This window comes from Acanthaster planci, linkage group LG09 (genome assembly GCF_054643075.1).
Source record: "Acanthaster planci isolate LZ-2023a linkage group LG09, COTS_SCS, whole genome shotgun sequence".
Lineage (NCBI taxonomy): Eukaryota > Metazoa > Echinodermata > Asteroidea > Valvatida > Acanthasteridae > Acanthaster > Acanthaster planci.
Window position 1 is genome coordinate 5,623,411 of NC_141785.1, and position 24,942 is coordinate 5,648,352.

At 42.8% G+C, this 24,942-nt stretch overlaps 1 long non-coding RNA gene across 2 annotated transcripts in view; it reads left to right on the forward strand.

The window, feature by feature from the left end:
• LOC110976935 (uncharacterized) overlaps positions 1-17,171 on the forward strand; it is a 40,507-nt gene extending 23,336 nt beyond the window's left edge. For both annotated transcript variants that reach the window (XR_015426484.1, XR_002597875.2), the window contains one exon: positions 12,688-17,171. This is a non-coding gene — a long non-coding RNA (uncharacterized LOC110976935). The remainder of the gene's footprint in view (positions 1-12,687) is intronic.
• The last annotated feature ends 7,771 nt before the right edge of the window (positions 17,172-24,942 follow it).

Sequence of the window (24,942 nt, forward strand, 5' to 3'; positions counted from 1 at the left end):
TGAACTCTGCCTGGTTAGACCCTTAACTGGGCTAGGGTGTGCTGAACACAATCAGATGCAATGTGATGCAGACTGTGAGGCACTGAAACAAGAGGGCAGCCTAAATGATCTGAACTCTGCCTGGTTAGACCCTTAACTGGGCTAGGGTGTACTGAACACAATCAGATGCAATGTGATGCAGACTGTGAGGCACTGAAACAAGAGCGCAGCCTAAATGAACTCTGCCTGGTTAGACCCTTAACTGGGCTGGGGTGTGCTGAACACAATCAGATTCAATGTGATGCAGACTGAGAGGCACTGAAACAAAATGGCAGCCTAAATGAACTCTGCCTATTGCCTAATATGAACAGAAGAAAAGACTGAAATAGAGTAGTCCTAGGCCATGTACCGGTTTATGTATTTATGTCAAATAAATGTCAATTGTACAAGTCTACTTTTCTTGTTGTTGCTCTTTAGACCTTCATACCTATAGTCACAGCGCACTGCAAGCAATGATATTTCAATCCTACACATACATGCTCATAATGCCCACACAACATCCTGAACTGCAGGGTACAAGTATGAATGTGTGCTACCATGGAGCCACTTGTATGCATGGAACTCCATAGCACGCCACTTGTGGTTTCTGCTCGCCTCCCATACAAATGGCATTACGTCTATCCAAATTATGACTTGCAACAATCAATTTTGAGCAGATACCGGTAGCAGGGAAAAGTGCGCATGCATAAAACTTCCTCTTTCTCGAAAAGATGATGGGAAATCCTTGAAAGGAACAAAGCAAAGAAGTGTCTCACATATGTGATATCAACCATTCGTTCTGAAATACATGGGAAAATTGTTAACCGGGAGCTAGATTCTGAGAATAAAAAGGTAGAACACATAAACTGTACAGTTGTTGCAGTGTTCTTTTGGGACAAAAAACCTAGATTTCACTTTCAGCACACAGCAAAAAACTTTTTGGGCATTTTTAACAAACTCAGAATGGTTTTAAACACCCTCAGCATTTCAAACCTTGAAATCAGTTGGCAACAAACACGGAGTTAGAACAGGCTAGGGTGCACCCACGTACATGTAGTGTCTATAGGCCAGAAATATGTCCTGCGAGTTATTGACTCAAAAAATTCTATATTATAGGGTACTCAGATCCATGGAACTGGGGAATTGAAGAAATATGACGTCGAACCTCTGGCCTGTTCTAAAGACTTCCAGTTCTGAGCAATTTGGATGCAATCAGGTCCGAAAGTGGCACTGTTTGAGCCATTTTGCAGAGGTATGCATTTTCAAAATGGTTACTTCTCCGGGCAATGATGTTTCCTTCATTTTAGGGGTGGTCAGCTTTGGGTGTTCTTGGTCCTTACTAGAAATTAATAACAGATACACAACAATCCAAAACAAGCCAATTGATCTTAATCCATCCTGATCTTTACTGAGAGCTGGGTATGTTCCCAGGAGGATTCTGAAGTAACGTCCAGTGAATAGTAAAAGACAAACACTTTGATGTAACAAAAATAGAACGTAGGGCCCTGCTCTTCAGATCTGAGTTACTAGTATTCTCCAATACAAGTATCAGCCAGGCTCTAATTTCACTTTCATCTCAATAAAATAAGAATAATAAATATTAATACATCCCTGACGACGAACGTCAATGTGAGCACTCATTGTAACTTAAGTATTAATACACAGCAAATGTTCGAAATCAACGATTGATCAGGATGAACTCAAAAACCCACAGTCCGAAACTTCTAACGGTCGCTGCCGACCTCTGCTAAAATGACTTCTCCCCTCATGTTTTATGCCTTGACGATTCAATTCCTGAACGGTTGCCTACTCCTTTTTCGCATTAAACAGACTTGATTTTGGTTAATGTGTTCAGCCCCACTTGAATATTGGCATGTACTTTTTATGTTCTTAACCATGCAAATAGAAACAAAATGTCAGTATTTTTATGATGTGGCTAAAAAATTTCTAATCTGATGTCAATAAATTACACTGGAATGGACTTCTGTGCACAAAGTCATGCTTTTACCGTTGAAAAGGGGGACGTACCAAAATATGTTAAAACTTTGCATTCTATTTATGTTCAGCTCAGTAACTCATTCCTATCCTAAGAATGCTTACGTAGTAGAACAGAGTACCTAGCAGAATTTACTCCTATCAATCTTGAGTGGCCTGGCACAGCTGAAATATTTCCCCCCAAAAAAGGCATGAGTTGCTGTCATACTGCTTCCTGCTGTATTTCTCGGATGCTTTTAGCCCACACTTTGAGGGGGCCACCCCCCCAGGTAAAGTACCGTAGGGTCTCTTTGAGCATAAGTCTGAAAATTGTCCAAATCCGGAAATTGTGGTGTAATTGAAAAAACATGACTTATATGCCATTGACGCGGGTGCCATGCTTTGCGCGGCATCCCACAAGTGTACATTCCACTTTACTACCGGTACTGTACATGTTTAATATACCGGTATGTGGAGTCCACATTACAGTGTACATGTACATATGATGTTGCAGCAGGCAAGTAACCATATGCAGCAAACTTCAAAACTATGGCCTGTGTTTGCATGCATCTGGGAACAAACTTCAGCTATTTGTGATCTTCAGAAGCGAGCAATGTTATGGCCCATTATAAACAAGCTTCTCCATACCCTGTACATACCAAACACATAGGCCTAAATCATGCATTTGCACATGTTGGTGCAATCATGAGAGTGACGACAAACATCACAAAGGCCTTGCAAGTACTTGACAAAACTGTCTGAAATAGAGTTACATTATACACCCTGATTCTCTGCAACTCCATCTCGCAAATTTCAGGAAATTATGGGTTTTCTAATGAGACTTAGTAAAATACTGGTATTTTAGATCCGGCTTGGTAAAATATTGAATAAAAAATCATTAAAGAGAATACAAGGCCAGGGGAGAAAAATTAAAACTCACATCGCAAAGCAGCATGAAGAAACTTTAGCATCATTGTTTGCATTTTGGCATGGTGGCAAGTCGATCATATTGACTGATGGAAAATTGACTTTTTTTTCCAACATGTGTTCAAAAACAAACTTGTGTCATCACCCCTGTGAAACTGAAGGCACCTCAGAAACATTGCTTTTGCTGGGAATGTAACCATCAACGCAAAGACGTGAAGCAAAATCATTTCAGCATGGAAATCGTTTACTCTCGCTCGGCAATGGGAATGTGTGAAGAAACCGTTGACAAATCCAAACTTGCCCCACATAGCGCATACACACATAGTGGACAACTGGTGCCCATCTGTATACCTGCAATGTAGTCGCTGTAGGGATGGGGACCAGCTCACTGGTTAGTAGTACAGGCACAGTTCAAGTGAGATGATGAGATCACATTATGTTGTACGTCATCGTAGAGCTGTACATACACTGTAGCTCCACAGATTACATTCACGTACAATGTTTATTATGGTATTCAACTCTTATGGTACACTTTCAACGTCATTGGCTTAACATTGACTAAAACTGGGGTTTTTAAATAGCAGCCTTTATTTTAGGCCTTTGTCAATATTTCATTGTTACAAAATAAAGACAAAATTCGAAACCTTACATTGGTTAAACATTAAATTGAGGTTGTTAGGCCTAATATTGCAGTGCAGAATCAATAAATGTTCAACAGTTCAAGAGGGAGTCCTTCCCCTTTGCAAGGAAAGATCGCACCAACTAACTCTATTGGTACTGAATTTCCAGATACAGTATGTGTACCTAGTTCTGTATATCCAAATTTGTTTTTCTACATCATACTTCCTCATTCTGTAACCTACATCTAGTACGGATTCTTTCACAGCTGACAAAATCAATGTACCGGTAACACAGGTTTTCAGGTTTCTAAGGGCGGCGTCTTCCATTTGTTTCACAAAACACAACCTGGTCTTACTCTTTCCAAACACGAAGTGTCATGTCCTTGGCAACACTGCCCAAAACAAAGAAACAAACGTACTGTGGCTGTGCCGCGGGCTACGGGTGTCTGGGGCCATCCAGCAGGGGCTCCACTGCACAGCTCCATTGTGGTTCCCTGCTGGTGCCCTTTGCCAGCCGGCCGATGCCGACCTTTCACTGCACTCCTTAAGGACTCTCATTCGTCCCCGAACAATGCAGGGAGCATCAGCACCTATTGGCTGGGAGAACTCTGGGGTCCCGTGATGTTGACAATCTTTTACACAGGGAGAAGGACGGATCAATGAAGTACTGCCCATATACTGTTGCCCCTGGTATGTCGTCAGAAGCCGCCCAGGTACTTTGTAGGTGTGGGTAGCTCGCATTCGCCACAGCTGGTGTCCGTCAGCATCAAACCCAGTGTGTATGGTCTCCAGTCTCTACTCGTCCCTCAGGTCCTCGCAAAGTGGTACTTCCATGTGGTGCTGGAATCTCTCATCAAACTGGGCACTCGTACCAAGGCGACAGTGCCCAACTGGACTTGGGAGCAATCTGGCGGGCTACATGTTGTGAGCCAACAGGCAGGAAGAGGGACCTCTCATCCCATGGCAAGGCCAGAGTCACATGAGACACGGGGGACTCTGTTTGGGTCCCCCCATATGCCTGTGCTGGACTGGATGGGATCTCAGGCCTCTCGAAGTGGCTGACCTGAGCTCTGTTACGCTGGCTGCCACTCCAGTGACGTGGTTGGGTTGTAGCCGGTTTAGGTAACAACAATGGCTGCAGGATGGGAGTCCTGCCTAGACAACTGCAGTGGGGAGCGTGACGCCTCCTCTACCTCAGGGTTTGCGGCCCCCCCAAGCCAATTCTGGCTGAGCTTGGTCGTCATCCAGCTCGTCCCAGTCGACATGGATGTCCAGGATGTTCTCCTCCACACTGTCCACCACAAACTCCCCTTGACAGTACCAGTGGTGGCACTCCCTAATGTCCTGCCAGTAGAACTGAAGGCCACAACCTTTGCTGCAGGCAAGTGCCTGCACAGGTTCCTTCTCTGGTTGAAGGTCTCCTACAGTGGGGTCACTCTATCGGAGCCATCCTGCAAACAGAGGAAGGGATAGAGAAGTTACTGTAGTAAGTTGGAGGCAATACTGACTGGGCCGAGCAACCTGCCAACCCCTCTGGCCAACCTTTGTGGTTAACGGTAGGCCATCATCACATAGGGGAGGTGCTCGTCCCAATCATCTTGGTTCTCCTCAACAAACAGCCTCAGCATCATCTTAACTGTGCTGTTGAACTGTTCCACCATCCCATCTGACTGTGGTTGGAAAGGTGTAGTGCGGGTCTTGTGGATGCCAAGCAGTTTCAAACAGCTTGGAATTGGTTTGCCTTGAACTCCTTCCCCTGATCCGTGTGGATTTTGATGGGTGTACCGAAGCATGTGATGACCTACTCGACAAATACTCTGGCAACCGTCTCTGAAGTCTGGTGAGGGATCGGAAAGGCCTTTACACACTTCATGAAGTAGTCAGCCACAACCATAATGCTTGCATTCCCTACCTTTGTTCACGGAAACATACCCATGAGGTCTATTGCCAAGCACTACATCGGGGCCCCATCAGATATTGTTGAAGGTGAGATTTCCAAGGCCGTGGCTTTTTTGACCCACACTTGTGGCACTTTGTGCACCATTCCTCTGCCTGGTGTCTCATCCCTCTCCTGTACAAAGGGGCCTGCCTAAGCCTTGGAATCATCCGGGACACCCCCAAGTGACCCAAAGTCTTGCCGTCATGGACCAAGTCCTTGACTCTGACTTGTGGAGCCACAAACTTCCAGGCTGGTGGCTGGTCGTTGGGCTGTTACCATCTGACCTTCAAGACCCCTTGAAACAGTCTCAGAATCTCCCACTTAGCTCACCAGAACTTAGCATCCTCGTCCAGCGTGGACACATCACACCAAGTGGGTCTGGGGCTCCCATGCTTGAGTCATTGCACAGTTCTTCCCAGCTTGGGGTGGTCCTGCTGTTCCTCTTTTACCTCTTTTAGTCCCAGGTCTCTAGGAGTTCGTCGGGCCCGGCGGTCTTTATGTGAGCTACCACCTGCGACCGTACACAGCAATGGCTCTTCCCTGCTACTGCAAGACTGGCCCCTTGGCAAGACCCCCGGGTCCTGCCGGTCAGCAGAAACTCCTCCAATGTAGCAATCTTGGTCCAGTTCCTTTGATTGCCCGCAGGGGCCGCACAGGATCCTGCAAATGGCATCGGCATTTGTGTGCTTCCTGCCTGCTTGATGCTCGACATTGATCTTGTAACATCCCAATCTTTGAATCCACCGGCAGTTTGTCCCTCAGGCTCGCGAAAGTTGAATAGCCACTGCAGGGACCCATGATCCGTCCTGAGTTGGAACTTTTTCCTGAGGAGATAGTGGTTTTGAGGTACTGGACAAAGTGAACTACAGCCAGCAACTCCTTCTGAGTTTGGCCTTTGACAAGGTACAGCTGCCGTAGGCAATCCCCCTTTCCCCATCGTCCCCCTCCTGTGACAACACTGCTTCGATGGTGTAGTGGCTAGTGTCTGTGTCCAGAATGTTGCGGTGTTCCGAGTCAGGGTAATGCAACACCGCCGCCGTAGACGGTGCATCTTCGAGATGCTCAAATGTCGACTGACAGTCAACTGACCAGGTGAAAGCCTTCTGACTCTTATTGGTGAGGGCATGAAGAGGACGAGTGATTGCTGCGAAGTGTACGATAAAGCGCTAGTAGTAAGATGCAAGATCCAGGAAACTCCGGACCTGCGTCAGGTTCGCTGGGCGCGGCCAGTTTCTGATAACAGCAACTTTCTCTGGGTCTGTTCTTACCCCCTGGCTGACACCATGTGATCCAGAAAGGACATTTCTGCCCTGAAAAGGTCTTACTTCTTTGGCTTGAGTCTCAACCCAGTGTCTTTGAACCACTCCAGCACGGTGGCCAGTCTCTGGTAGTGTCCTCAGAGTCTGCTCCCCACACTATGATGTCATCCAAGTAGACAACCTCAATCTGCTGCAAGGTCATGGCACATTGCAGAGTCCAAAGGGTATCACAGTGAACTGGTAGAGCCTTTTCTGCATTCTGAAAGCTGTCTTCTCCCGGTCCTCCTTGTCCATGCTGACCTGCCAATAACTGCTGGCCAAGTCAAGCGTGCCAAACCACCTCACCTCGCTCAAAGCATCCTAGGGAATGGGATAGGCATCCTTCAGTGTCACCTTTTTGACCTTCTGGTAATCCACGCAAAGTGAATAAAGCCGTGCTTCCTGATAAGCACCACTGGCGAGGACCATGGGCTACAACAGGTCTCTACTACACCCTGCTGCAACAGTTTGTCTACCTGTTCCTCTGCCTCCTCTTATTTAACCACTCTTTGGAGGTGTCGTATAGGAGCTATGGCTCCCGTACTGATTTTATGCTGGATCAAATTTGTTTGACCAAGCTTGCCATCTGGACCAGTGAATGCCTGTGAAAACTTAGAGAGAAGCTCTGCCAGCCTGGAGTGTTCGAGCTCCTTGATCTAAGAGGTCCTGCAAATGAGATTGCACTTCCTCTCGGACTCCTTTTCTCTGCCAGGTATTGGCCAAAGGGCAATGCTGGGTAGCTCTGGGCTGTCCCCTCTCAAGCTTGACCACGTCAAAGTCATCTGTTGGTGAGAACAATGCTGACTTTCTTATAGGCCGTCACTGGGTCAGCCATTTGATTGAAGACCCTCACCAGCATAGTTCCACTTTTAGTGTCAACCAAATTAACTGGTAGTAACCGCAGCTTGACAACTGTCTGTTGCATCCAAGCTGGGATAAACCACCCCCACGGCCTCCGGTTGTACCCATCAACAGTTGAGCCAGATGTAGGGGAACCTGTGCTGCCACCTCCTCAAGAATAGAGGAAAAGTCCTTCTGTTCCCTCAGGGTCATATCCGACAGAGCTTCTTGGACAGTATCCCTTAGATGAAATGCCAGGAACATCGCTTTCTCCATCTCACTCCAATGGTTGATCGCCCCGACACTCTAGCAATGGATTAGGTAGTCAGACCATGAAGTGCTCCCCTCAAACTTAGCTGAAAGCATTATTGGTCTCAGACCCTTTGTCTCTGAAAGGCTAGCTTTTGAGGTAACCTGTTGCACGATTACCAGTTCCACCCCCCCACCAGCACAGGTGCGGGCCAGCAGGGGTGGTACAGCTCCAAGGACTTCACTACCTGGTAGTTGTGCACCCTTGACAAGCTGACGAGACAGCGTCGACGGTCCTGCACCGTTGACTTGTGTGAGGAGCCGTTGGGCCCCGTTGTCTTGTGTGCGGAGCAGTGCTGGTGGCTCAACTCCATTGACTTGTGTGAGGAGCCTTTGGGCCCCATTGACTTGTGTGTGGAGAAACTCTGGCGGCTCCGTGCCATTGACCTGTGTGAGGAACCGTTGGGCCCCCTTGGCTTGTGTGAGGAGCTGTTGAGCCCCATTGACTTGTGCACAGAGTAGGGCTGGTGTCTCTCCTTGTTTTATCCGGGAAAACTGGCAGGCCCCCGTGGGTGTCTGAAAGTATAGCCCCGCCCAGGCTGCCTTGACAGGCACATCTTGGCAATGTTCTGGGTGGAATGGAGCTACAGTTGCAGTGCTGCCTGCAACATAGGGTAATCCTCAGGGGGGTCTCAACTGCACTTCATATGTGTTAAGTGTTTCCAGTTGAAGCCCCACCCCTGCTTCCTTGACAAGTGTAGCTCCACTGTGTTCCGGATGGAATGTTTTGTCCACTGAGGTATTGTCAGCAGCATAGGGCAGTTCCCCAAAGCAATTAGTACTACATGGAGGTGTACTGTGACAAAAATCGTGGGGTGTCCCTACGCCAAGTGCCGTCCCCACTACATCGTCAGGCACAACTCAACATTAGGACAGACTGTCCGTTGTGCCACCGCCCAACGCAAGGGGTAGTTCCCCAACAGAATTACTACTAGCACCCAGTGCGCTAAGGCAGACTTTTTGGGGGTGTTCTTGCCTCAAGTCTCACCCCCACAGCATCAATAGGCACAACTCCACAGCACTTTGAATGAGGAAAACTGTCTGTCGCACTGCCGATCACAGTGCAGGGCAGTTTTTGAGGGGTACTGGAACAAGAAGTGTTGACAGGGATGAAAGCATGGAATGCAAGTTAGCTTTTTGTGCTGCTCAACTCCTACCGTCCTACCCCTATAAAAGCCCCCCTAAGTGTTAACGGTTCCAAGCTGTCTTTGAAAAATGATTCAAGCTCTTCAATTGTCAAAATGGGTTTACTAGCAATCGCCCTAGGCTGCCCTACAGACTGCGAGGCCCTGATACAACCCGCATCTCCACCATGGGGCTTGTCAGATACTGACCCAACGTAGTTTGGAGTATTCACGACTGAACGAAAACTCACCTCTTTCTTCCTTATCAGGCATTCCACCACTGACACCAATGTAATGTAGTCTGATTGGATTCTCTCACACCTGACACAATCAAGGTAACACAGGGTTTTCTGGGGAATCTTCTGCTGTTTATTTTACAAACACACAACCTCGTCTTACTTTTTTCCAAACACAAACTGTCTTGTCCTTGGCAATGCCGCCCAAAACAAAGAAACAAATCTACTGCGCTGGCGCTACGGGTCTCTGGGGCCAACCAGCAGGGCCTCCACTGTACTGCTCTGTCTTGGTTCCGTGCTGGTGCCCTCTACTGGCTGGCCAGTGCTGACACTAAAATTGTTTTGATTTGTATTTATTTGTTTAAGGGGAGATGTAGACCTATGTACGATCGTTAATAAAATTCCTGTATTATTATTATTATTATTATTATTAAATGAATTTATTAAGTGCAAATTCTATTCAAAATATTCAAATGCCCTGTACAACCAACAACAGAAAAACAAACTTGTGTAATATAAAATTTCATCATAATTCAAAGTACACAGAATCACTAAAAACATTAATTTACGATAACACACAGATATTAAAACAAAATAAATTAAATACACAGATACGACAGGACCTTAAAGCCGTCACAGAAGAGTGCAAACTAATAAGATTCGTTAAAATACTGATAAAAACACATCACAGCTCAAAAGCGACCCTAAACAGATGATGGGAGCCAGTGAAGATCAACAAGAACAGGTGTGATATGACAATACTAATACATATTACACACAAGCCTAGCACACACATTTGGAACATGTTGAAGACGATTGAAGTGCACTAATGATACCCCATACAACAAGCTGTTAAATAATCGAGCCTAGATGTAATAAAAGCGTGAATGAGTGTTTCAGTATTGGCATGTGTTAAGTACTTCCAAATAGATCTAATGTTGTGCAGGAAGTAGAATGCAGACTTGCACGTTCTAACCACATGATCACTCATGGACAAGTTAACATCAAATCACGCCCCAAATTCCATGGAAAAGTAGCAGGTCTAATTAGAGATTCTCCAACCTGAACCCTATCAATCTTAACTTAAGCTAGTTACTGACTAGTACCAGTGACCAAGAATTCTGATTTGCTATCATTAAGGAATAGGCCACTTGCTGACATCCAAGAAAGTAAATCCTTTTCACATGATTCCATAACAGACAAAGCTGACACTTGATTTCTAGCTACATCAGGTGAAAATGAAATATAAAGCTGTGTGTCATCCACATAACAATGGACCTGAAGATTTTTAGTAGCTTCGAGTCGAATTTCTTTCATTGCCTTTTCATTTATTAACGTAAGCGTAACGTAACATAAGCGGTGAAGTTCATCCCCATTTCCCTTTGAATAGCCCCTATTGCCATGTGTCTTTTATTCTTTCCTGCGTTGCTGATGGTCACAGCGGTCCCTTCACTACTCCGAGTTCCTGTGCTTCCTTCTGGGTGATTCCGGTTGTTAATTATTATCCTTCGTGTTCGTCATAGTGGTGAACCGGGTTCACAGCTAATATATTCTGGTGAGCTACAGCAGCGGAGCTTCTTTTCATATCTTATTTTATTTGTTACCCAGGTGGTCTATTTATTTTTCCTTTAATATAAAAGAAAAACACGCAAAAAACAAGAGACTTCAATTTTTTAAATATATTTTCTAAGGCGAAGTAGCCACCCAGTTATTTTCAAAGGCTAAGTTAGCCACTCTATTTTCTGAGGCAAAGTAGCCAAAAATTTAGCACTCTCTAAAGATTAAGGGATTTTACAATGTCAAACAGTTCACTTGTATAGAAAATAAATAGCAAGGGGCCCAAACAAGAACCTTGAGGAACACCCCGTACAAGGTCATGCTTATCGACAGGGTGTTGTTAATTAACCCTAACAGTCCCAAATCCTCCAATTTCCGATTTTTACATACACCCTTGCTTACAATGACAGGTATTGCCCATAGATATTGCCGGCAATCAACGTCTACTACTGTAGTACTCTCCTCAGAGGCATAGCTCTGCATACTGGATGTGGAGTGATGGCAGAAGCTGTACTTCTTGAGGTTATTCGGACAGGGATGGAAGTGATGTTAGTCAGCTCATGGTGTAGCTGGCAACCACGGCCGTCTTGCAATTCCAAGCAGACGAATTCGTCTTAAAGCTGCAGTGCCAACTTAGTCCTCAGACCAAGAAGCTGTGAGGCAGAGTAGCACAAACGTGGGCTCTGAAGTTGGGCGTGAAAGGGGAATGGTCAGTTGCTTCACTCCCTGCTGACAAAACGTTACTTATTGGAAAGCTGCATTCAGAGGATGGACCAGCATTCAGGGAGATATCCATAATTCCATTGCGATGTCTATGGCTGGACGGTGGTAAGGCACATACAGACATGGTGAGCCATGCTTAGAACACTTTACATGATTCAACTTCAACCTCCATGTGCAGCGTAAAATGGACGGCCTGGGACTTGACTCACCATGAATACATGTAGTTTGCTGAATATGTTAAGGAGGGCGACACATGACGGCAGAATTAACAGCAAGGTGAGCCAAATGTTAGATTGCCAGCATATGTCCACTGAAGAATGCTGAGCAGGAAGAACATCTTTGGACAACTGAAAGAAATTTACCCGCATTCCAGAGTGTCGGAAAAAGACGATCGACTGTTATAGCTGTGCAGATCTCAAAATGTGCGACGACTGTCAGTTAACAAACCGAGAAAAATCCATCAAAAGTCAGTAAAATGACATCAACGATCACAAGACGAAGACACACACATTAAAAATTACGGCATCAGATGACAACAGTTTAAAAAATGAAAAAACAGACTGATAAAAACTACAGAGTGAGGAGCAGAAACGAAACAGTGCTGCCGTGGTGAAGGGTGCCCTCAGAAAAAAGAAATCTGTACAGATGGCAGTGCTTATCATTTACATAAGAATTTAAGCCCAGTACATGCATGAAATGGTACATTCCTTGATCTCATCCATCCAAATTGCCCAATGCCTTTTTGTAAAATGGTACATTCCAGTTCCACATTTTAAGTTAATGAGGGTCACGTGGGGTCAAATCCGGCCTTTTGGTTGGTCAAAAGTTTGTCAGAAAAAGGGTACTGGTTAGACAGGCTGCACTGCAATCTTTGAAGCAGATCATTACTTTGCATCTTGTAGATTACGCTTTGTTTTATTTCTGGTTTTTATGCTTTGTTGCACTTTAAATTACAGATCTTCATGTTTCAGTTCTGGTTTTCATGCTCCTTGTAGAAAACTTATATTTTGATGTTCCAAGTATAGTGCAGTGAAATGGAATCTACATGTACATGCATTCCAAATCAAGAATTTCACTTTGGATTATTAACTTATCGCAGTTCTACTCTTTATTTGCCAACAGGTATTAGGAGTTTTTTGCAGCCATTTTAAACTACTCAGAACTACCATGGTGCTTGGCAAGACACTGTTTACAGAAACCTTGTTGGATACTGCTGGATTGTACCTTCTTCAAAGGAGAACAGATGAAAAAAGCGGAATGAATCATTCCCATCGTAACTCATGAGGATATGACAAGGCATGCTTGTTTGCCTTACACGCTTCCCCCTAGATCACTTTAATTTGGGCCTGTGAGTTGGTGAAAACATTACATGTTGCTCAACCTTATGCAGGTTCCCATCAGATCAGTTACGTCTCTGGTCTACGAGGTGGAGTGAGTTGGCAGTGACATAGCATTTTACTTTATCCACTGCTGTGTTTTTACTGGATCATTTACCTCTTGTTGAAGACCAGAGTTGGATGGGACATTGTGACTGGAAACACAAAGTAGCTTTGTTGTGTGGCATTTTCAATTGTATGCACTGATTTAAGGTCAACATTACTTACACGTTAACATTACTTACATGTATGTACAACAATGGGAGCTTTGTATATAAGACAGTAGTCTTTCATACTTATCTCCCACAAAAAAGTTTTGAACTCTGTAGCTTTTCAAGTAGTTGTAAAACTACAAAATTATTTTGTTGGGCGAGCATTTTTTACAAGTTGATGTTCAGATATTTTAAAAGACAAATTAAGAGCAGGACGAGGAAAAGATACATGTAGCAAAAAATGTTCTTTTTATGGTCTGCAGAACAACGAATAAGTCTTCCAGGTCGCAGGAGAGAATGCAAGAAAATCCCGCCCCCCCTCTTAAAAAAAAGAAAGAGGTACCCATAACCACTAGCCCTGCTGCCAAGGACCAAAATTCACAAAATTAAATTCGGGGACTTCCTAGTCAGTTGGACAGCGGGCAAAAAAGTGTTTACCTTTATATAGTTTAATTGTTGGTCGGCGTTTTTTTGATCGCTCTCAACAAAAACAAGGAAAAAGTCTCCAGTTTTCAATCCGGAAGACCGGCGGATTGAAGCACCTACATAAAAAACTCTCACCTTATGTATCAGCCTCTTAGCCTATAATGAAGTTTAGAGCCGAGTATTAAATTTTCAAAGCAGTTGTAAAACATGAAAATTGTAATGTGTGTTGCCCAAAAATGTACCTGTTATTTTATTCACATTCAATAGACCTGTATTTCATTTTGTGTAGATTTTGCACCACTTCGTTTATTTTGTTTGCAGTGTATTTTGAAAAATTGGTATCATCATATTCTTCAGTCTCTCTGCCTGTACTTAGTGGATGTTGGTTGGTATGGCGAGTATGCTAGAACAACAAAGGACAATTCTGCTGAGTTTTTTAATAATCAGCTAGTACTTGAGATCAAGATTAGATGAGAACGAGTTATGGTATTTGTGCAAGCAACATGATATGTAGTGGTGCAACTTTATATCAAATTTCACCAATTGGCTCTGCAGAGTTTAAAGATGAGATGGAATTGGGTCTGAGTGTGAAATTAGAGGCATGTTTTGTGACATCTTGACAAATTTGCATTACAAATATAAATGGTCTTTTTTTATTTTTATTTATACATGTACATGTATTGGTAGGTTGTAACTCTTTTAAATGATTTTAGAGCACGTTAAGTTTTCCCAGTTCCTTTCAGAAAATCTGGTTGCAAGTGTAACAAGAATGCAACACCACACAACAAAAGCACCACTTTCCCAAAAAGGGTACAACACACGATTCCTAAATATCGTCGAAAAACAATTTAATGGACGGGGGCCCTTTTTAAAATTTTAAGAAATCCATTGACAAATCCAAGTATATTCCATCGACAGATTACATGGAATAATTTTCTTAAGTACAGTTTGAGCAAAGCCATGCTCTGGAATATTTATTTTGGGGTGAAACTGGTGCTACAAAATGTTATTTTTGTGCAAAACATGATGAAAATTCCTTATAGGTTGTCTGCAGTAGGTGTTTTCTTAAATCCTCCCCCCAATTAGAAAAAAGGTCTAAAGAATTCTGGAAAAAAAGTTTTATCCACACTTCGTATAATATTTTTAGTTACTGCGAGGGACACATACGTCCCTGTCCAGGAAGGTGTCAAAATGTCACGAAACATTAATCTTGGGGTACGATTCAAATATCCTTCCATCAAACATGTACTGTATGCAGTATTGTTCAGCGCAGATGTAAATGATGTATACAGTGTTACTTGCTGATAGCATGAAAGCCCTATTGTGCCATCAAGTATGTAGTTTCAAAAAGTTCGATATATTTTCTCGTTTTATGAGATGTATTTTTTTCCAAAGTTCATTAGTTGAAACATTCTCCAGTTCGTTCTAATTAGATTTATATTTAGAAACTTCGTTTGTATTTTTGGAAGCAAACCTGTTTACGAGATTGTCATGATATATAAACTGGACAGCAAAAGAAACTTGCCACTTCTGTCAAAGGCCATGCATAAAATTCACTCCATAGAAATAAACAATTTTTGTACACAGGTAAGCTGCAATACCCTTACTAATCACATGCCCAAAAGCAAGTGATTATCTTTGTAACAAAAAAGAAATTGACTTGCACAGCAACTTGGTTACTGAATCAAAAGTCACAGAATGTAACAGAATGAGCCGTAAGTTTTACGTAGAAATCAGTGTCACATGACAACATTAAGATGTCAAAATCATTACTTTTCAATAATGTGTATGCATAGTAAGTAAGGATGGCATCCCTATACAGAAACCATTCATGCACATCATTTTGACAAAACAGGTGTTCACTCTGTCATTGGTTGGTTTAAAATGTTGTCCATTCATGGGTCATTTTTGCTTGGTGGAGAGTGCTTTTGTGTTTGACTTTTGATTCAGTAGCCAAGTTGCTGTGCATGTCAATCTTCTTTGTTATAAAGATCACTTGCTTTGGGGCATGTGATTAGTTAGGGTTTTGCAGTATACCAGTGTACAAAAATTGTTCTACGGGGTGAATTTTTGTGTGTGGCCTTTGACAGAAGTGGCAAGTTTCTTTTGCTGTCCAGTGTATATTTTCGAAATTAAATTTTCAGGAGATTCGCATTGTAAGGTTTACATTGAAGTCTCAGAAAACAAACGTCAAAAAGTGTCACTTGGAAAAATGAACTAAAAAAATCTTCAAACCAATTTGGGAAAAAATACGCTTTTTAAAAATGAATTTTGAAAAAATGTAGTTCACTTTTGAAAATAAATACTGAACAAAAGTCAAGGGCTTCCTAGCTACCGTCAGGAAAAAAAAATAATTGGCAGGGCCCTTATTACTTCCAAGAAATCCATTGACAAATCCAAGCATATTCCGTCGACAGATTTCATGGAATATTTTCTTATGTACAGGTTGAGCAAAGCCAAGCTCTGGGATGTTTTTTGGGGGTGAAACTGATGCTACAAAATGTTATTTTTTTTGCTAAACATGATGAAAATTTTCAATAGGTTGTCTGCGGTAAGTGCTTTCTTAAATTTGCTCCCCCCCCAAAAAAAAAAATTAGAAAAAAGGTGTAAAAAATTCTGGAAAAAAGTTTTATCCACACTGTGTATAATATTTTTAGTTACTGCGAGGGACACAGACGTCCCAGTCCAGGAAGGTGTCAAAATGTCACGAAACATTAATCTCGGGGTACGATTCAAATATCCTTCCATCAAATATGTACTGTATGGAGTATTGTTTAGTGCAGATGTAAATTATGTATACAGTGTTACTTGCTGGTCGTATGAAAGCCCTATTGTGCCATCAAGTATGTAGTTTTAAAAAGGTTGACTGCAAAAGGACAACAAAAGAAACTTGCCACTTTTGTCAAAGGCCAAACATAAAAATTCACTCCATAGAATTAAACAATTTTTGCACAGAGGTATGCCTCAATACCCATTACTAATCACGTGCCCAAAAGCAAGTGATTATCTTTATAACAAAAAAAAATTGACATGCACAACAACTTGGTTACTGAATCAAAAGCCACATAATGTAACACAGAATGAGACGTAAGTTGCACGCAGAAATCAATGTCACAGGACAACATAAAGAAGTCAAAATCATTACTTTTCAATAATGTGTATGCATAGTCAGTAGGGATGGCATCCCTACACAGAAATCACTCATGCACATTATTTTGACAAAACAGGTGTTCACTTTGTGATTGGTAGGTTTAAAATGATGTCCATTCATGGCTCATTTTTGCTTGGTGGAGAGTGCTTTTGTGTGCAACTTTTGATTCAGTAACCAAATCGCTTTGCATGTCAATCTTCTTTGTATGAAGATAATCACTTGCTTTTGGGCATGTGATTAGTAAAGGGTATTGCAGCATACTAGTGTACAAAAATTGTTTATTTCCATGGGGGTTAATTTTTATATGTGGCCTTTGACAGAAGTGGCAAGTTTCTTTTACTGTCCAGTTTGTATTTCCGATAAGAAATATCGTATGATACTTATTGTAAATAAAGGGAACTTGTAAAATCATGCAATAAACTTACTGATTTTTAAGTAAAACATGCTGCCTCTGTTTTTATTACATTTGTCTGTTCTAGCATCTATCAATAGTGGGTGGGGTGGGGGGAGTTTTGGAATGGTTGAAATAGGTTGGAGTATGTGTAAATCGTTTTTTCTACCCAAATCGGCCCCAAATCGGCCCCAAATCGGCCCCAAATCGGCCCCAAATCGGCCCCAAATCGGCCCCAAATCGGCCCCAAATCGGCCCCAAATCGGCCCCAAATCGGCCCCAAATCGGCCCCAAATCGGCCCCAAATCGGCCCCAAATCGGCCCCAAATCGGCCCCAAATCGGCCCCAAATCGGCCCCAAATCGGCCCCAAATCGGCCCCAAAGCGGCCCCAAATCGCCCCCAAATCGGCCCCAGGTGGGCCCCTAATCGGCCCCAAATCGGCCCCAAGTCGGCCCCAAATCGGCCCCAAATCGGCCCCAAATCGGCCCCAAATCGGCCCCAAATCGGCCCCAAATCGGCCCCAAATCGGCCTCAAATCGGCCCCAAATCGGCCCCAAATCGGCCCCAAATCGGCCCCAAATCGGCCCCAAATCGGCCCCAAATCGGCCCCAAATCGGCCCCAAATCGGCCCCAAATCGGCCCCAAATCGGCCCCAAATCGGCCCCAAATCGGCCCCAAATCGGCCCCAAATCGGCCCCAAATCGGCCCCAAATCGGCCCCAAATCGGCCCCAAATCGGCCCCAAATCGGCCCCAAATCGGCCCCAAATCGGCCCCAAATCGGCCCCAAATCGGCCCCAAATCGGCCCCAAATCGGCCCCAAATCGGCCCCAAATCGGCCCCAAATCGGCCCCAAATCGGCCCCAAATCGGCCCCAAATCGGCCCCAAATCGGCCCCAAATCGGCCCCAAATCGGCCCCAAATCGGCCCCAAATCGGCCCCAAATCGGCCCCAAATCGGCCCCAAATCGGCCCCAAATCGGCCCCAAATCGGCCCCAAATCGGCCCCAAATCGGCCCCAAATCGGCCCCAAATCGGCCCCAAATCGGCCCCAAATCGGCCCCCTGGGAAGGGCATAAAAAGAGGGCGGAGTGGTAGGGGACTTCTTGTCCACCAAACCACTCCGCCCTGGCCGGGATTCGATCCCGGGACTTCTGGTTCCCAAGCGGTGCTCTTAACCGCTTCGCTATTTGGGTCCCCACTCTGTTTTTTGCATCTTTCTTACTTAACCTTTGAATTTTATTCTGTAAATCGAAATTTAAAAAGATGTCTCTACCAGGATTCGAACCCAGCATCTGTTAGTTTCCAGCACAGCACTTCCATACTGGGCCACAAACATCTCTGAAGGAACACGGTCTTTTTTAATACTTAACCCTTGGGTTTGAATTTATAACTTTATATTTTAAAAAGGTGTCAACGCTGGGATTCGAACCCAACATCCCACACTTTCGGGCACGGCGCTTTCTCACTGTGCCACAAACACCTCTGAAAGCACAGAGATATTTGTTTTACTTAACCCTTAGGATTGAATTTCTCAATCTGATTTTTAAAACTTTCTGAATTTTCACACTTTCAAGTGCAGCACTTGCACGATGCACCACAAAATATACGGAAGAAACTCTCTCTTAGTAATGGTAACTCTGCGCCCATATATTGGAATTTAAAAGGGCGCCAATTTCTCCCATTTCAACAGTCTTGGATTGGTCAAGGAGGTTAAGATCAAAAGTGGGACTTGCACTACAAATTAGTCATATAAATAAACAACAATGATTAAACATCAAGGCTTTCCCATGGACAAAAGAAGGCACCCCAAAACATAGGTTGTACATTTTTCGCTTTTACAGTTTATTACACTTCATTATTTTCGGAATACAGTTCGGGTATTATTTTCTTTTCAAGAACAGTGTAGAGCAAAACAAAATATAGACTGCTTTTACAAGCTAAGGCTCAAAGCACCAATGCTAGCACAAGAATAGAATGAAAGTACATGTAAACTATTGCTTTGTTCTGGCTACAGGCTATTCGAGTTGAACGTTTGTAAAACAAAGCTATTAAACGCGTATTTAGACTGGCAAAAATATTATGAGTAAGAAATCTTTTTTCATATACGAACGCCTTTCTGCTGGAGAGTGTACTTTTTTGCGAGGAGGGGGAGACGTATAGGTTTTGATTTCTCAAAACAATTATAGCTCTTCAATCTGCTGAACTTAAATGACATCTGAAAACTAATTCGTCTCGCATTATTGATCGGGAAAAATTTTAATTTCTTAACATGCAAAACAATACCTTTTATGGTAAACAGTATGGTAACATTCACCAGACTCTGAGCCAGAAAGAAAGTAGATTTCAGTAAGTAAAACTAACCCAAACTATGCATATGAGAAGGTACATTAAAGGTACTTTAAAATAATTTTAAAATGTTTAGAGAGTGTAAAATGCCTGGAAAAACTTAGGGAAAATCGGCCTAATATTCTTTCATTCATAATCTGCAACTGTAAAACTTTCATCGGTTTTTTGTTCACTATATAAACCCATGTACGATGAAAACGTTTCTGAAAAAGAGCTACTCGTTGGCATATTGCCATGTACTTTAATGATGAATAAAAGACAAATAAAAAGGTAGTTTTGGACAGCAAAACAAAATCTACCAGTCGCTTGTGCACAAGTACTGCAGCATTAATGGTTTCTGGCCGGATTTAACATAACAGTTTCACTCAAAAATGTGGAAATACTCATTAGTATTAAAGATGTAGTGAATTTCTAGAAAGTTTTATTTTTAGTTCTGAATGGGACAGAATGGTGTTCTTGGTATATTTAAAACCTACAATAGCGAACTAAAAAATTTAAAAAAAAAATAAAAATATTTTTTTCTTAAAAACTGCCAAGTCATGGTTAACGAACTTTTTTATTGGCTATTTTTATCAAGATAAGACTGTTTGGGGCTTTCCCGCAAATATTCAGCTGAGGCATTCCCTTTTTCAAGATGTTTTCTTCTTTTTGTCTTTCTATTCCCAATATCCTATTTACTTTGTACACATATGCAATCAGCTGTTATTTCCCATGAAATGCTGTTTGCGGTTGGTGTATGAAGATCTTTATTTTATCTCGTGTGCGTAAAGTCACGTGACCCTTGCCTCCGGTTGAAACCAGAAGTGGCTACAATTCAAAACTGGTGATGGATATGATTTACAACTAACTAGAGCTCAAATGTAATTTTCAAATTTCAACAGCCTCAAAATCTAGACATGTGCAAAAGCCAGTTGTTCTGTCCAAAGGAGACACAACACATCCTTTTAGTTCTTTTTCCAAAATCCCATTCATTTCGTACAGGGCTTTTCTACCCAGGACCTTAGTCCCTTGGCTGGTTTGTATTTTCATCAAAGTTACCTCGAGCAATGACCCCGTAGCATAGATGATACCCGAAGTATGAGGTAATGGTGAAGTCATCACCTGATTTCTTAGAGAATTTCGAAAATTTGATTTTTTTCCCATGTGTTTCGTACCCCTTTTAACACTTTTATCGATCTGACGAACTACATAATAGTGAACACTCTACAGTAGTTCACCATGGTACCGGGTCCAAGACCAAAATCCTTATGACGTCATCAGGTGTCACGTGATATGGCTTATCAGGCGCAAACCTCATAGCCTTAAATCTCCTGAAGTACATGTCCCATTGGGTGGAAACTTTGCAGAAAGAGAAGTGTTACAGCCAAAAATGGCAAGTGATGATGACGTCATCAAGAGGCAAGTCACGGACATTGAAGGCCCGTCCTTTAAAGTCCTATATCTCCTAAATTACAGATTCAATTGGGTTGACACTTTGCAGATAGATATAAAGAGAAGTGCTACAGACAAAAATTAACATCATGTGATCATAAACGTCATCACGTGGCAAGTCACGTGACATAAATGATTCATCATTTAGAGACCTTTATCTCTTGAAGTACACGTCCCATTGAGCTGAAACATTGCAGACAGCATATGCAAAAATGGCCGGGATATTTTATTGAAAAGCTTAGAAATGCGAAAGGCCCTGTTTTGTTACAGACACAGAACATCTCATTTTTATTTTTTCCCTCCGTGTTTTAGGTGAAGTTTCTTTTTCTGGGGAGTTTTGTCTGGTTTTTGCTATTTTTTGAAAGAAATTAGCAAAATGAATTTAACATGTGGAGCAATTAGTTAATTGCCAGGATAAGGTGAGAAAAATAGCATTGCATCCACAAAGAGAAAAGTGTAGAGGGTAAAGAGAGCGGGAAAACACTCATTATATGCCCCACATAAGCACGCCTATAAGTCCTGTTTTGAATATGTTTGAAAAAGTCTGAAAAATCCATCCCGTTGATCCATTTCATGCACCCTCTGACAGCCCTCTGATACAAATTTGAATGCTCACTCTACTGACTGTCTGTGACAGGGATATTTTGGCACAATTCAGGTTGTACTTCATCTCTGAAACTTCCTCATTTGATATTTTCTCTTTTTCATCGATGGTGGTTCAGTCAGTGCTTCCTTGTTCAGGTCAAACATTTGATCGCACGAAGTTGCATAGAATCATTGCATGGGCAAACTGAAGGACCATGGGTCCCGTAAAAAATTCCTCATCCTCTGCCACATCTCCACTGTCACTGTATCCCTCAACGTCCCCACCATCAAGAAGATGCTGATCGTAGCTAAGGCCTTCCACGATGTTGTCAGGAATAAACGAAAATTGGGGAGCTGGTACTGGTCTAAACTCAACCACTTCCTGTGAGCACAAGCTATTCCTGCCAATCTTTACCCTAATGGTCCACTGAATGATTATGGGCCTGTAGTAAGACCCTCACAGACTGAGGGTAAAGAGTGCTTTGAATGGTAATTCATCACCTGCAACAAGCATTTGCCATTGTAGTAGTCTTCCTACGACCATTTCAAGCTGATGGACGGCACCTGCCTGCCATCCAACATTGACATTTACATAGATTGTCTTGGTAACAGTTACTCACGTTCGGGTAACATGCTGCAAACAATGTCCCCCTGGCTCTGCAATAATGGTCTTCTATGACTGACCTTGAGTAGACTTTGTTACCAGCTACATTTTGAGGAAAAGTTGCATCTCTTTTTCCATCAAAGTATATATTACTGATGTTTTCCTTCCAACCAGATTTTTCTTAATGTTGTGTTTGCCAGCGAAGACGTTTCCTTTCCCTTGCCAGTTTGTGGTTATCAGTTATTACTTTTTGTCATTTTTGGATACAATATGGAAATCAATGATTGAGTCTTGCAGTTGCAGCAGCTTCTCCAGCTCTGTTAATGAGTCCATAGCGGTCACAAAACTTGGGCTACGTGTAGTGTTGGCAGAGGTTTTATGATGGTGGGTCTCAAATTCGACATCAATGCTCTCAGTCTCAACCATCTCACTCCGACAAGGGGAGGAAGAGCCTCTTTGATATGGAGCACATGGCACATTCTTGGGTTCCTTTTGGGGTTGTTTTGTGAGCCATTTATCTGTCTCGCATTTTCTATCTTTCATCTTCTTTGTTTCTTCAGAAGTTTTCTTTCGGGACCCTTGTGATAATCACAGTTTTCATGGACACAATCGCAGTCTGTTTTGCAGCTATCTCTGTGGATTGTAGTACAGTTGCCTCTGTTTTACACTTACTTGTGCAGATGTCAAGAATATTTTGATGACTGGGCTGATACTCCTTGCATCTCTTAATTTTGGACGTAACAGCTTCAGACATATGGCTGAGTTTTACTCCCTGTCCGCATCACTTCCTAATGTTCTTTGCACCTGCATCCACCTTACAATCACTTCAGTTGCGACTTGAGTATAAATCTCACTCATTACAAAGTTGATCTGTCGGGAACATTTCACTTCACCAGAGCTCAGTTTTTCATCTCTTAACTCAGTACTCAATGACAGCAGTCCAATCTGGTGGGCAGAACATCATTTCCAACAAACTTTGAAGAATATCCAAAATACCATGGCTTGTAGCAGATCTGGTTCTCTCGGCAGGTGGAGCCATCGTGGGCAGTACAACCAGTAAGAAGGCCTGCACAATCTATTTAGTCGGTACAGAGCACTTGCAGATTGAATGATGTACTTGCATGCTCCGGTGTGGCCTTGAATGTGCTACTATAATGACAATATATTCCCAGCTCACCGGCCACAAAACAGGTCAGGTATCAAACTTTGGCAAGTTTCATTGGGCTTGTTTATTCGAAGTAGGTAGAGTCATTCTTTAATGGACTCCACAAAACTACTACCACATTCATCTTTGACTCAGTCCTCGGAAAATCAGGCCTGGAAGCCAAAAAATAAACAAATTTAACATTTCAATCAATAAATGACTGATAAAAGCGCTTATATTCCGAAGAATATACCATCTGACAAAAGTGCAATAAAAGTACAGTTCACCATGACTTGGCAGTGTTTAAGATTTAAAAAATCCCCCCTTGGGTAGGTCTTAAATATTGCCAGAACATCATTCCATCCCATTCATAACTTAAAATTCACTACATCCTACTCAACAAAATACTTAGCACATTGTTGCATATTTGCCTATTAAACGAACTTAAGACATGGAACACAAGGCACTTCTGCTCAGTCAGAACTCTTCTCATATATTCATGTCACAACCTCCATGTTACATTACGTCATTCATTTTCCATGTCAACCCAAAGAGGGCGCTATGCAAACTTGTGGACACAACATCTCCCCTCCACTTGAGAAAGAGCACTTACAACAAGTAAACTTGGATAAAATTAACAACTGTTTTCCTTGCATGTATGAACTGATTAATTAACACACAATTTCAGATCCCAAAATGCAACACAAGTTTAGTTACACACCAGTCCCAAAATACAGTAAAATAATCCAAGTGTCAGATGTGGTGAGCAATGAAAATACCAGAGGAAACTTAATGCCCTAATTATGTATTCAAGTGTATAAACCATTGCATATCAATAACAAAACTGAAGTTAAGCATGTATAAATGGTCTCACTACATTTTATAATCTTTTGACCATACTGGAGGATTTCGAGGTCTAGTTGAGTGTCGAGTTTGAACATCTCTTGCCACAGGCATGTTTTGTTCTGTGGGATTCTGAGAGTGGTTAGAACCTGATCCTAGGGTCATAAGCTCTGCTGGACAAGGGCTCAATTTTGAGGCATTCCAGATTCGCCCATCATCCAGCATGTAAGTGAAAGGCCCCTTAGTTTTGACAACTTTCTTTGGAGCAGTGAACTTGCTTGTCCCTTTACAAGTGTTTGGTTTTCTTACGCGAACAAAATCCCCTGGTTTGAAACTACGGTTCACTGCTCCACGTTTAGTGTCCGTGTACTCGCGAGACCTTTTCTGCTTTTGTGCCACGCGACTACGAAGTTCGGTGTCATCCTGTTGTGAACGTTTGTCATGTCGAATGTTCATGCGCGTAGTCAGCTTCCTGTTATAAAGTAGTTCCGATGGTGATTTGCCTGTTGTTTGGTGAGGGGTTGATCGATATGCAGCGAGTAATTCTGTGACTGCCTCTTTCCATCTTCTCCCCTCTTGAGAGGCAAGTTGGAGGCTCTGTTTCAGGACTCGATTCCATCGCTCAACCTCCCCATTGGCTCTGGGGTAGTAAAGCGACGACTTGTAGTGTTTGATGCCACAGTTGTGCAGGAAGTTCTGGAATTCTGAAGAAGTAAACTGGACTCCGTTGTCAGTGACAATTTCGTTGGGTAGCCCCTCACGTGCAAAAACAGAGGAAAGCATCGAAATGACTGTGCGAGAGGTTACAGCCGGAGCAAAGGCAACTTCCGGCCATTTGCTATAGTAGTCGATCAGAACTATAGCAAA